The 12,465-nt window shown below is 40.6% G+C and overlaps 1 pseudogene; it reads left to right on the top strand.

Annotated features, from left to right (window-relative positions):
* The first annotated feature begins 7,739 nt into the window (after positions 1-7,739).
* On the top strand, positions 7,740-9,136 carry G3bp1-ps4 (G3BP stress granule assembly factor 1, pseudogene 4; annotated as a pseudogene).
* Positions 9,137-12,465: the final 3,329 nt, after the last annotated feature.

Genomic DNA, 12,465 nt, shown 5'->3' with positions numbered 1-12,465 from the left:
CAGTGATTTTTTTTTCAGTTTTTTTTTTTTATTAACTTGAGTATTTCTTATATACATTTCGAGTGTTATTCCCTTTCCGGGTTTCCAGGCAAACAACCCCCTGCCCCCTCCCCTTCCTTATGGGTGTTCCCCTCCCAACCCTCCAGCCATTGCCGTCCTTCACCCCACAGTCTAGTTCACTGGGGGTTCAGTCTTAGCAGGACCCAGGGCTTCCCCTTCCACTGGTGCTCTTACTAGGATATTCATTGCTACCTATGAGGTCAGAGTCCAGGGTCAGTCCATGTATAGTCTTTAGGTAGTGGCTTAGTCCCTGGGAGCTCTGGTTGCTTGGCATTGTTGTACATATGGGGTCTCGAGCCCCTTCAAGCTCTTCCAGTTCTTTCTCTGATTCCTTCAACGGGGGTCCTATTCTCAGTTCAGTGGTTTGCTGCTGGCATTCGCCTCTGTATTTGCTGTATTCTGGCTGTGTCTCTCAGGAGGGATCTACATCTGGCTCCTGTCAGTCTGCACTTCTTTGCTTCATCCATCTTGTCTAATTGGGTGGCTGTATATGTATGGGCCACATGTGGGGCAGGCTCTGAATGGGTGTTCCTTCAGTCTCTGTTTTAATCTTTGCCTCTCCCTTCCCTGCCAAGTGTATTCTTTTTCCTCATTTAAAGAAGGAGTGAAGCATTCACATTTTGATCATCCGTCTTGAGTTTCATTTGTTCTAGGCATCTAGGGTAATTCAAACATTTGGACTAATAGCCACTTATCAATGAGTGCATACCATGTATGTCTTTCTGTGATTGGGTTAGCTCACTCAGGATGATATTTTCCAGTTCCCACCATTTGCCTACGAATTTCATAAAGTCGTTGTTTTTGATAGCTGAGTAATATTCCATTGTGTAGATGTACCACATTTTCTGTATCCATTCCTCTGTTGAAGGGCATCTGGGTTCTTTCCAGTTTCTGGCTATTATAAATAAGGCTGCGATGAACATAGTGGAGCACGTGTCTCTTTTATACGTTGAGGCATCTTTTGGGTATATGCCCAAGAGAGGTATAGCTGGATCCTCAGGCAGTTCAATGTCCAATTTTCTGAGGAACCTCCAGACTGAATTCCAGAATGGTTTTACCAGTCTGCAATCCCACCAACAATGGAGGAGTGTTCCTCTTTCTCCACATCCTCGCCAGCATCTGCTGTCACCTGAGTTTTTGATCTTAGCCATTCTCACTGGTGTGAGGTGAAATCTCAGGGTTGTTTTGATTTGCATTTCCCCTATGACTAAAGATGTTGAACATTTCTTTAGGTGTTTCTCAGCCATTCGGCATTCCTCAGCTGTGAATTCTTTGTTTAGATCTGAACCCCATTTTTTAATAGGGTTATTTGTTTCCCTGTGGTCTAAATTCTTGAGTTCTTTGTATATTTTGGATATAAGGCCTCTATCTGATGTAGGTTTGGTAAAGATCGTTTCCCAATCTGTTGGTTGCCGTTTTGTCCTAACCACAGTGTCCTTTGCCTTAAAGAAGCTTTGCAGTTTTATGAGATCCCATTTGTCGATTCTTGATCTTAGAGCGTAAACCATTGGTGTTTTGTTCAGGAAATTTTTTCCAGTGCCCATGTGTTCCAGATGTTTCCCTAGTTTTTCTTCTATTAGTTTGAGTGTGTCTGGTTTGATGTGGAGGTCCTTGATCCACTTGGACTTAAGCTTTGTACAGGGTGATAAGCATGGATCGATCTGCATTCTTCTACATGTTGACATCCAGTTGAACCAGCACCATTTGCTGAAAATGCTATCTTTTTTACATTGGATGGTTTTGGCTCCTTTGTCAAAAATCAAGTGACCATAGGTGTGTGGGTTCATTTCTGGGTCTTCAATTCTATTCCATTGGTCTATCTTTCTGTCTCTGTACCAATACCATGCACTTTTTATCACTATTGCTCTGTAATACTGCTTGAGTTCAGGGATAGTGATTCCTCCTGAAGTCCTTTTATTGTTGAGGATGACTTTAGCTATCCTGGGTTTTTGTTATTCCAGATGAATTTGCAAATTGTTCTGTCTAACTCTTTGAAGAATTGGATTGGTATTTTGATGGGGATTGCATTGAATCTGTAGATTGCTTTTGGTAAAATGGCCATTTTTACTATATTAATCCTGCCAATCCATGAGCATGGGAGATGTTTTCATCTTCTGAGGTCTTCTTCAATTTCCTTCTTCAGTGTCTTGAAGTTCTTATTGTACAGATCTTTTACTTGTTTGGTTAAAGTCACACCGTGGTACTTTATATTTTTGGGTCTATTATGAAGGGTGTCGTTTCCCTAATTTCTTTCTCGGCTTGTTTCTCTTTTGTATAGAGGAAGGCAACTGATTGATTTGAGGTAATTTTATACCCGGCCACTTTGCTGAAGTTGTTTATCAGCTTTAGGAGTTCTCTGGTGGAACTTTTGGGATCACTTACATATATTATGATATCATCTGCAAATAGTGATATTTTGACCTCTTCTTTTCTGATTTGTATCCCCTTGATCTCCTATTGTTGTGTGATTGCTCTGGCTAGAACTTCAAGAATTATATTGAATAAGTAGGGAGAGAGTGGGCAGCCTTGTCTAGTCCCTGATTTTAGTGGGATTGCTTCAAGTTTCTCTCCATTTAGTTTAATGTTAGCAACTGGTTTGCTGTATATGGCTTTTACTATGTTTAGGTATGGGCCTTGAATTCCTATTCTTTCCAGGACTTTTATCATGAAGGGGTGTTGAATTTTGTCAAATGCTTTCTCAGCATCTAATGAAATGATCATGTGGTTTAGTTCTTTCAGTTTGTTTATATAATGGATCACGTTGATGGTTTTCCGTATATTAAACCATCCCTGCATGCCTGGGATGAAGCCTACTTGATCACGGTGGATGATTGTTTTGATGTGCTCTTGAATTCGGTTTGCCAGAATTTTATTGAGTATTTTTGCGTCGATATTCATAAGGGAAATTGGTCTGAAGTTCACTTTCTTTGTTGTGTATTTGTGTGGTTTAGGTATAAGAGTAATTGTGGCTTCGTAGAAGGTATTCGGTAATGATCCATCTGTTTCAATTTTGTGGAATAGTTTGGATAATATTGGTATGAGGTCTTCTATGAAGGTTTGATAGAATTCTGCACTAAACCTGTCTGGACCTGGGCTCTTTTTGGTTGGGAGACCTTTAATGAATGCTTCTATTTCCTTAGGAGATATGGGGTTGTTTAACTGGTTTATCTGTTCCTGATTTAACTTCGGTACCTGGTATCAGTCTAGGAAATTTTCCATTTCCTGTAGATTTTCAAGTTTGGTGAATATAGTTTTTTATAGTAAGATCTGATGATTTTTTGAATTTCCTCTAAATCTCTAGTTATGTCTCCCTTTTCATTTCTGATTTTGTTAATTTGGACGCACTCTCTGTGTCCTCTCGTTAGTCTGGCTAAGGGTTTATATATCTTGTTGATTTTCTCAAAGAACCAACTTTTGGTTCTGTTGATTCTTTCTATGGTCCTTTTTGTTTCTGCTTGGTTGATTTCAGCTCTGAGTTTGATTATTTCCTGCCTTCTACTCCTCCTGGGTGTATTTGCTTCTTTTTGTTCTAGAGCTTTTACGTGTGCTGTCAAGCTGCTGACATATGCTCTTTCCTGTTTCTGCAGGCACTCAGCGCTATGAGTTTTCCTATTAGCACAGCTTTCATTGTGTCCCATAATTTTAGGTATGTTGTACCTTCATTTTCGTTAAATTCTAAAAAGTTTTTAATTTCTTTCTTTATTTCTTCATTGACCAGGTTATCATTGAGTAGAGCATTGTTCAATTTCCAGGTATATGTGGGCATTCTTCCCTTATTGTTATTGAAGACCAGTTTTAGGCCGTGGTGGTCTCATAGCACGCATGGGATTATTTCTATCTTTCTGTACCTGTTGAGGCCCGTTTTTTGACCAATTATATAGTCAATTTTGGAGAAAGTACCATGAGGAGCTGAGACGAAGGTATATCCTTTTGCTATAGAATAGAATGTTCTATAAATATCCATTAAGTCCATTTGGCTCATGACTTCTCTTAGTCTGTCTACATCTCTGTTTAATTTCTGTTTCCATGATCTGTCCATTGATGAGAGTGGGGTGTTGAAATCTCCCACTATTATTGTGTGAGGTGCAATATGTGTTTTGAGCTTTAGTAAGGTTTCTTTTACGTATGTAGGTGCCCTTGTATTTGGGGCATAGATATTTAGGATTGAGAGTTCATCTTGGTGGATTTTTTTCTTTGATGAATATGAAGTGTCCTTCCTTATCTTTTTTGATGACCTTTAGTTGAAAATTGATTTTATTTGATATTAGAATGGCTACTCCAGCTTGCTTCTTCTGACCATTTGCTTGGAAAGTTTTTTTCCAGCCTTTCACTCTGAGGTAGTGTCTGTCTTTGTCTCTGAGGTGTGTTTCCTGTAGGCAGCAGAATGCAGGGTCCTCGTTGCATATTCAGTTTGTTAATCTATTTCTTTTTATTGGGGAGTTGAGGCCATTGATGTTGAGACATATTAAGGAATAGTTATTATTGCTTCCCGTTATATTCATATTTGGATGTGAGGTTATGTTTGTGTGCTTTCATTCTCTTTGTTTTGTTGCCAAGATGATTAGTTTCTTGCTTCTTCTAGGGTATGTCTTGCCTCCTTATGTTGGGCTTTACCAGTTATTATCCTTTGTAGTGCTGGATTTGTAGAAAGATATTGTGTAAATTTGGTTTTGTCATGGAGTATCTTGGTTTCTCCATCTATGTTAATTGAGAGTTTTGCAGGATACAGTAACCTGGGCTGGCATTTGTGTTCTCTTAGGGTCTGTATGACATCATTCCAGGATCTTCTGGCCTTCATAGTTTCTGGCGAGAAGTCTGGTGTGATTCTTATAGGTCTGCCTTTATATGTTACTTGACCTTTTTCCCTTACTGCTTTTAATATTCTTTCTTTCGTTTGTGCTTTTGGTGTTTTTCAATTATGTGACGGGAGGTGTTTCTTTTCTGGTCCAATCTATTTGGAGTTCTGTAGGCTTCTTGTATGTCTATGGGTATCTCTTTTTTTAGGTTAGGGAAGTTTTCTTCTATGATTTTGTTGAATATATTTACTGCTCCTTTGAGATGGGAGTCTTCACTCTCTTCTATACCTATTATCCTTAGGTTTGATCTTCTCATTCAGTCCTGGATATCCTGTATGTTTTGGACCAGAGGCTTTTTCTGCTTTTCATTATCTTTGAGTGTTGAGTCAATGATTTCTATGGAATCTTCTGCTCCTGAGGTTCTCTCTGCCATCTCTTGTATTCTGTTGGTGAAGCTTGTATCTACAGCTCCTTGTCTTTTCTTTTGGTTTTCTATATCCAGGGTTGTTTCCATGTGTTCTTTTTTGATTGCTTCTATTTCCATTTTTAATTCTTTCAACTGTTTGATTGTGTTTTCCTGGAATTCTTTCAGGGATTTTTGTGACTCCTCTCTATGGGCTTCTACTCGTTTATTTATGATTTCCTGGAATTCTTTCAGGGATTTTTGTGACTCCTCTGTATGGGCTTCTACTTGTTTAATTATGTTTTCCTGGAATTCTTTCAGGCTTTTTTGTGATTCCTCTCTGTAGGCTTCTATTTGTTCTCTAAGGGAGTTCTTCATGTCTTTCCTGAAGTCCTCCAGCATCATGATCAAATATGATTTTGAAACTAGATCTTGCTTTTCTGGTGTGTTTGGATATTCCATGTTTGTTTTGGTGGGAGAATTGGGCTCCGATGATGCCATGTAGTCTTGGTTTCTGTTGCTTGGGTTCCTGCACTTGCCTCCTGCCATCAGATTATCTCTAGTGTTACTTTGTTCTGCTATTTCTGACAGTGGCTAGACTGTCCTATAAGCCTGTGTGTCAGGAGTGCTGTAGACCTGTTTTCCTCTCTTTCAGTCAGTTAGGGGGACAGAGTGTTCTGCTTTCGGGCGTGTAGTTTTTCCTCTCTACAGGTCTTCAGCTGTTCCTGTGGGCCTGTGTCTTGAGTTCACCAGGCAGTTCACTTGCAGCAGAAAAGTTGGTCTTACCTGTGGTCCTGAGGCTCAAGTTCGCTCGCGGGGTGCTGCCCTCGGGATCTCTGTTGTGGCAGCAACCAGGAAGATCTGCGACGTCCTTTCCGGGAGCTTCAGTGCATCAGTGTTCCAGATGGCCTTTGGTGTTTTCCTCTGGCATCTGAGATGTATGTGCAGAGAGCAGTCTCTTCTGGTTTCCCAGGCTTGTCTTCCTCTCTGAAGGTTTAGCTCTCCCTCCCACGGGATTTGGGTGCAGAGAACTGTTTATCTGGTCTGTTTCCTTCAGGTTCCGGTGGTTTCTCAGGCAGGGGTCCTGCCGCACCTTGGCCCTCCCCCACGGGAGCCCAGAGGCTTTATACAGTTTCCTCTTGGGCCAAGGATGTGGGCAGGGGTGGGCAGTGTTGGTGGTCTCTTCCGCTCTGAATCCTGAGGAGTGCCCACCTGACCAGGTGGTTGGGTCTCTCTCTCACAGGGTCTGGAGCAGAGAGCTGCTGCAGGCCGGGATCCGAGGGTGTGGGACTTCTGGTAAACACAGGACGTGCCCGGTCCTAGAGGAATTCTGCCTCCGTGTGTCCCGATCTCACCAGGCAGCTTTCTTGCAGCAGAAAAGTTCGTCTTACCTGTGGTCCCGAGGCTCAAGTTCGCTTGTGGGGTGCTGCCCATGTGCTCTCTGCAGAGGCAGCAACCAGGAAGATATGTGCCGCCCCTTCCGGGAGCTTCAGTGCACCAGGGTTCCAGATGGCCTTTGGTGTTTTCCTCTGGCATCCGAGATGTATGTGCAGAGAGCAGTCTCTTCTGGTTTCCCAGTCGTGTCTGCCACTCTGAAGGTTTAGCTCTCCCTCCCACGGGATTTGGGTGCAGAGAACTGTTTATCTCGTCTGTTTCCTTCAGGTTCCGGTGGTGTCTCAGGCAGTGGTTCTGCCGCTCCTGGGCCCTCCCCCACGGTAGCCCAGAGGCCTTATACAGTTTCCTCTTGGGCCAGGGATGTGGGTAGGGGTGGGCAGTGTTGGTGTTCTCTTCCGCTCTGCAGCCTCAGGAGTGCCCACCTGACCAGGCGGTTGGGTCTCTCTCTCACGGGGTCTGGGCGCAGAGAGCTGCTGCAGGCCGGGATCCCAAATGTGTATCCAAGGCTGGCCTCGAACTCGTGATCCTCCTGCCTCTGCTGTTGCAGATGGCAACCATTGAAGCTAAAGTAAATGTGTTTTTTATTATTGCATGACAATGATTCTATTGTTACCAGGGTGGAAACATAGTTGATTGAATCAAAATCTCATAGGCCAGATGCTGCTTTGGAACATATGTATTGCCTTTGCATTTTTCTTTTTTGATCTTTCAGAAGCTTTTGTAGGAGGAACCATTCTTATTCCTTATTTGGGATGGTATTTGACTGGCTATAGACTCAACTCATTTCTTGATCTGTTGAAACTCATCAGTAGAATTATTTTTTCTGATGGCATGCCTTCACCCTTGTAGCCTCTATTCTTAAATCAGGTGACATACAAGTAGAAGCAATTGCTATTCTATGATAGTCTATTTTGTTCTGATATAACTGAAGATTTACATAGAAAATAATCCTTGAAAATTAGATTACATAGAAAATATTTATTAAGAAATTTAAGATTTGGGCATCGCACGAAGGACGCTGCCACCTCCTCCCACGCAGGAGCCGGTCCTCCATCTCAATTGAGCAGGCTGAATCTGTCAAAGTGATGTTTATGGAGAAGCCAAGTCCCCTGCTAATCAGGTGGTAGTTTGTGCGACAGTACTACACCCTGGTGAACCAGGCCCCAGATTTGCTGCACAGATTTTGTGGAAAGAATTCTTCCTATGCCCTCGGGGGCTTGGGTTCCAATGGGAAGCCGCAGATGCAGTCTATAGGCAGAAGGAAATCCACAGGTAAGTGATGTCACAAAATTTCACCAACTGCCACACTAAGTTCCACCACGTGGATGGATTGGTCACGCCACTCTGAATGACCGGATGGTGGTCCAAATCATGGTGCTACTTTCCAACAACAACCAGGCTCTGCGCAGGTTCATGCAGACCTTTGTCCTTGCTCCTTAGGGCTCTGTTGCTAACAAATTCTATGTTCACAACGACATCTTCAGATACCGAGATGAGGTCTTCGGTGACTTTGTCAGAGTCTCAAGAGGAATCAGAGGAAGAAGTAGAGGAACATGAAATAAGACAGCAGTCACCAGAGGTGGTTCCTGATAATTTTGGAACTTTCTATGGTCAGACTGTAAGCAATAACTTGGAGGAACATTTAGAAGAGCCTGTTTTGGAACTGGAAGCAGAGCCAGAGCTAGAGCCGGAGCCAGAAACTTCATCTGACATGGAAGAGCACAAGCCTGAGCCTTCATTGGAAGAATCTACTCCTGATGACGTGCAGAAGAGTGCGTCCCCGGCCCTGGAAGACATGACCCCCGGACAGGAGGACTTAAAGAAATTTTCTTGGGCATCGGTGACTAGTAAGAACCTTCCTCCCAGTGGAGCTCTTCCAGTGACATGGACACCACCTTATGTGGTCCAAGTGCCAGCATCATAGCCACATCCAGAATCTAAGCCTGACTGAGATCCCACCTTAAAGGCCTCAGAGAGATCACAGAGTTCAAGAGCAGTGGATCAATATCCCTCCTCAGACAGAACTCCGACCAATTTGTAAGGCTGTTGAATCAGGAATGTGGAACATCGAAGAATGGTGAGGCACCTTGACAAACACTAGGTCTTCATTGGAAGCTGACACATGAGGTTGACAAGTTTGAACTGAAGAATTTTTTTTTTTCCAAAATTATGTCAATGTGGTGGAGCTGCCCATCCAAAGTGATGGGAAGTTACCCAATTTTGGTTTTGTTGAGTTTAATGATTCGTAATCAGTTCAAATGGTCCTTAATAATAGACCCATCATGTTCCAAGGCACGGTCTGCCTTAATGTGGAAGAGAAGACTCGAGCTGCCAGGAAAGGCGACCACAGGGATAACCTCCTTCGGTGACCTGGAAGGCCCTGTGGTAGGCTGAGTGGTGGATGAGAGGCCCTCCCCATGGAGGCATGGTGCAGAAACCAGGCTTTGGCATGGGCAGGGAGATTACAACTCCAAGGCAGTGAATTGTTTGGATCAGATCTCCACACAGCACACAGTCCCGGCTCCTGCAGAATGGTGAATTCCTTCAACCAGCCTTTGGTGTCCCAGAGTAGTCTATTATAAACTGTTTGAGTTTGTACAATTTTAATTTCACTTGTGTTCATTGTGTGTGTTTCCCAACCCCCTTTCCTCCCTTGACCTTTTAGTCCTTCATTCCCAGTTTTCTGGAATGATACTTTAGGGTAATAGATTTGTAAAGACGAAGAAGAAGGACTGACCTTCCTGCTCACGCTGCATACACAGACTGAAGTTTCACGACCATTCTCCAGAAGAGCATGTCTTGGTTTCACTGGCAATGGATGTTTGTTTTATTTGTTGGGAGACACAGGATTTGATGAATATTTTGAAAGTGGGAAAAATCAAATCACAGCTCCTTTCTGGTATGGAAAAGTTGCCTTTTGGCAACTGCCACTGGGTCCCTGTAGGTGTGGCTAACTGTATAAAAAATGTTCCCAGAACTTTCTTGTTTTGACATGTGATTCCCAATTATAAACTTCCATTTTACCATTGGATTTTAAAATTGTGGTGTAGCCTGTCAATGTGTAGAACACAGCTAAAGATTTTTGTTGAACTGTTAGATTTTTTTTTTTGAGGTAGAGTTTTTATGTTTTATTTGTATTTGTAAAAAGAAAAAGAAAAAAAGAAAGAAAAAGGAAAACAAAAGAAAGAAAAAGGACAAAAAATTTCAACAAGAAAACAAACCCAAATCAAAATTGTGCCTTCTAATTATATTTGATTCTGGTCCTGGCAATTGTTTAAACAAAAGTAATACATATTCTAGATTTGTTTTCTGATTCAAAATAAACAAAGAAGAAGATAAAACAAAAATATTTAAGTTTTACATAGAAAATAATACTAAAAATAGACTACATAGAAAATATTTCTGAAAAATTGAATATTTACATGAAAAATGATCCTGAAGCAATAAATGGCATCAAAAATATATATTAAAAAGTTGAAATTGATTGGAAAATAGTCCTGAAAATATAAATGACACAGAAAGTATTTCAGAAAAAAAAATTGAAGATGCATGTAGAAAAAATTCTGATAAAATTAAAAATTTTCATGGATAATAATACTGAAAAAATAGAGGCCATATAAAAGATTTCTTAATAAATTACAGATTTACATAGAAAATGACCTTGAAAAATAGACTGTATAGAAAATATTTCTGATAAAATTGATTTTCAGGGGATGTGCATTTTTTAAAGAAATAGATGACATAGATGATATTTAATCAAAAAATTGAAGATTTACATGGAAAATAACTAGAGGGTACTGAGGGTAGAACAAAATTCTGGTAAGGGTAACGATCCTTTTCCCATTAACTTATTCTAAAGAAAAGTAAATCTGTCAGGATCACTTAAAAATCATTTTGTATCCTATGATTGATAGATAATTGAATGCAAGTCTATTACACTGTGGGAAAATGCATAACCTTAAAAAATGCAATAAATCAGATATTAAAAGAAAAAATGTATGATTTGTTCCATCCCCATAATAATGGAAGATAGAGGGAACAACAAACCTTTAAGGGAACAAGTGGGGGGAGGAAAAAGTTGGGATACCATCAAGTATGGGAAGAGACATGAGAGAAGCCTAGAGGATCAGGAAAATGGACAGAAATATGTAGTAGTGTGTGTGTCTGTGTGTGTCTATGTGTGTATATGTGGAGGGGGGCTAATAGGAGGAACAAGTAGAAAGTCCCAGGTGCTATGGACACAAAGGTTTCCAGGACCCAGTGAGGATGACAAGAGCTGAGATACCAAACAGAGGGGAGATAGAAACCAGTAGAGACCACCTCCAGTGATTAAGCATGGTCTCCAGTTGAGGAATGGGGTTCCCCAGCCAATTTAAAAATTTTAACCAGTAATTGTTCCTGGGACAAGAAAATGGAGCAGAGATGAAAGGAAAGCCCAAATACAGACCATTTCACCTTGGGATCTATAACACTGGTAGATCCCACAGCCTGACAACCTAATATATTGCTGATGCCAAGAAGTACTTGCTGACAGTATTCTGGCATACCTGACCTCTTAGAGGTTCTGTAAGCATCTGACTAATACAAATGCAGATACTCAATGCCAACCATCTTGACTGAGCCTGGGGACCACAAAGCAAGAATTAGGGGAAGGAGTAAAGGAGTTAAATGGGATTGCAAACCCATAGGAAAAACAAAAATATCAACTAAATACATTTCCCATATGACTCAGGGACTAATCCAACAACCAAGAAGTATAAACGGATGGATCCATGAATCCAGCTCCACATGTAGCAGAAGACTGCTTTAATCTGACATTAATGGGTAGGGAGGCCCTTGGTTCTGTGGAGTATTGATGGCCAATTGTGAACATTCATTTTGTTCGTCCATCCTCAAAGAAAGTTAAAAAGCCTCTGATAATAGATTTCTGAAACTCTCAATGTAGAGTAGTTTCATATAGTTTGAGAATTTTATCTATAAAATTTCTCCCTCAACAGAAGAATCTTGTTGAATTAGCTTCAAATTACACTTTCCTCATTTCATTTCTACTGTATTATTCCATGATACTTTTTAACTATATCTTGTGCATTATTTATGACAGCTAGTCTTATGCTGTATAATACCAAAGACTTGCAACACAATGGATTTGACAGGAGTGAAACTGGATGCCAATTCCTCATCAGTAACTCAAAAACATAAACCAGGTTATACTTCAAATAAAGAGATGGTTTTATAGAGCTATCACAAACCTATAGGCTAATGTGTAACAGTTTTTGTACTACACTGAAGAGATGATTCAATACTTAAGAATATATACTGCTTTTACACAGTACTCCATTTCAATCCTCAATACCAATATCAGATAGCTCAGATAAATTTGTAACTCCAACTCCAAAGGGTCCAATCTCCTCCTCTCTTATTTACAGTCACTTGCACATTGATAACCATGTACACACAGACAAAAATAAAAATTAAATTAATCTACATTAAGTTTTCAATGAAATTGAAAATCCAGGTAAATGTTGCATGATATATTATAAAAGAATAAATAAGAAACAGAGACAATGTCTAGGAAAATGGGTGCTATTTGAGCATCCATATATATTACATAATATATATACATATACATATATACATATATATATATATATATATAATTGTGTAGTAAAATGAAATATTAACTTATGTCTTGGGTCTTATTTTATTTTTCCTCATAAGCGTGTTATATGCAGAAACAGTTTTAAGAGAGCAAAGTAGGCTTCAACCCCCTCCGTAACTGCCGCTGCTTCCGCCTTCACCGCCTCCAAGAAC

Source organism: Rattus norvegicus, chromosome 13 (assembly GCF_021556685.1).
Source record: "Rattus norvegicus strain SHRSP/BbbUtx chromosome 13, alternate assembly SHRSP_T2T, whole genome shotgun sequence".
NCBI classification, from domain to species: Eukaryota; Metazoa; Chordata; class Mammalia; order Rodentia; family Muridae; genus Rattus; species Rattus norvegicus.
Note: the sequence above shows the minus strand (reverse complement) of the source record. Positions and strands in the feature narration are given on the sequence as shown.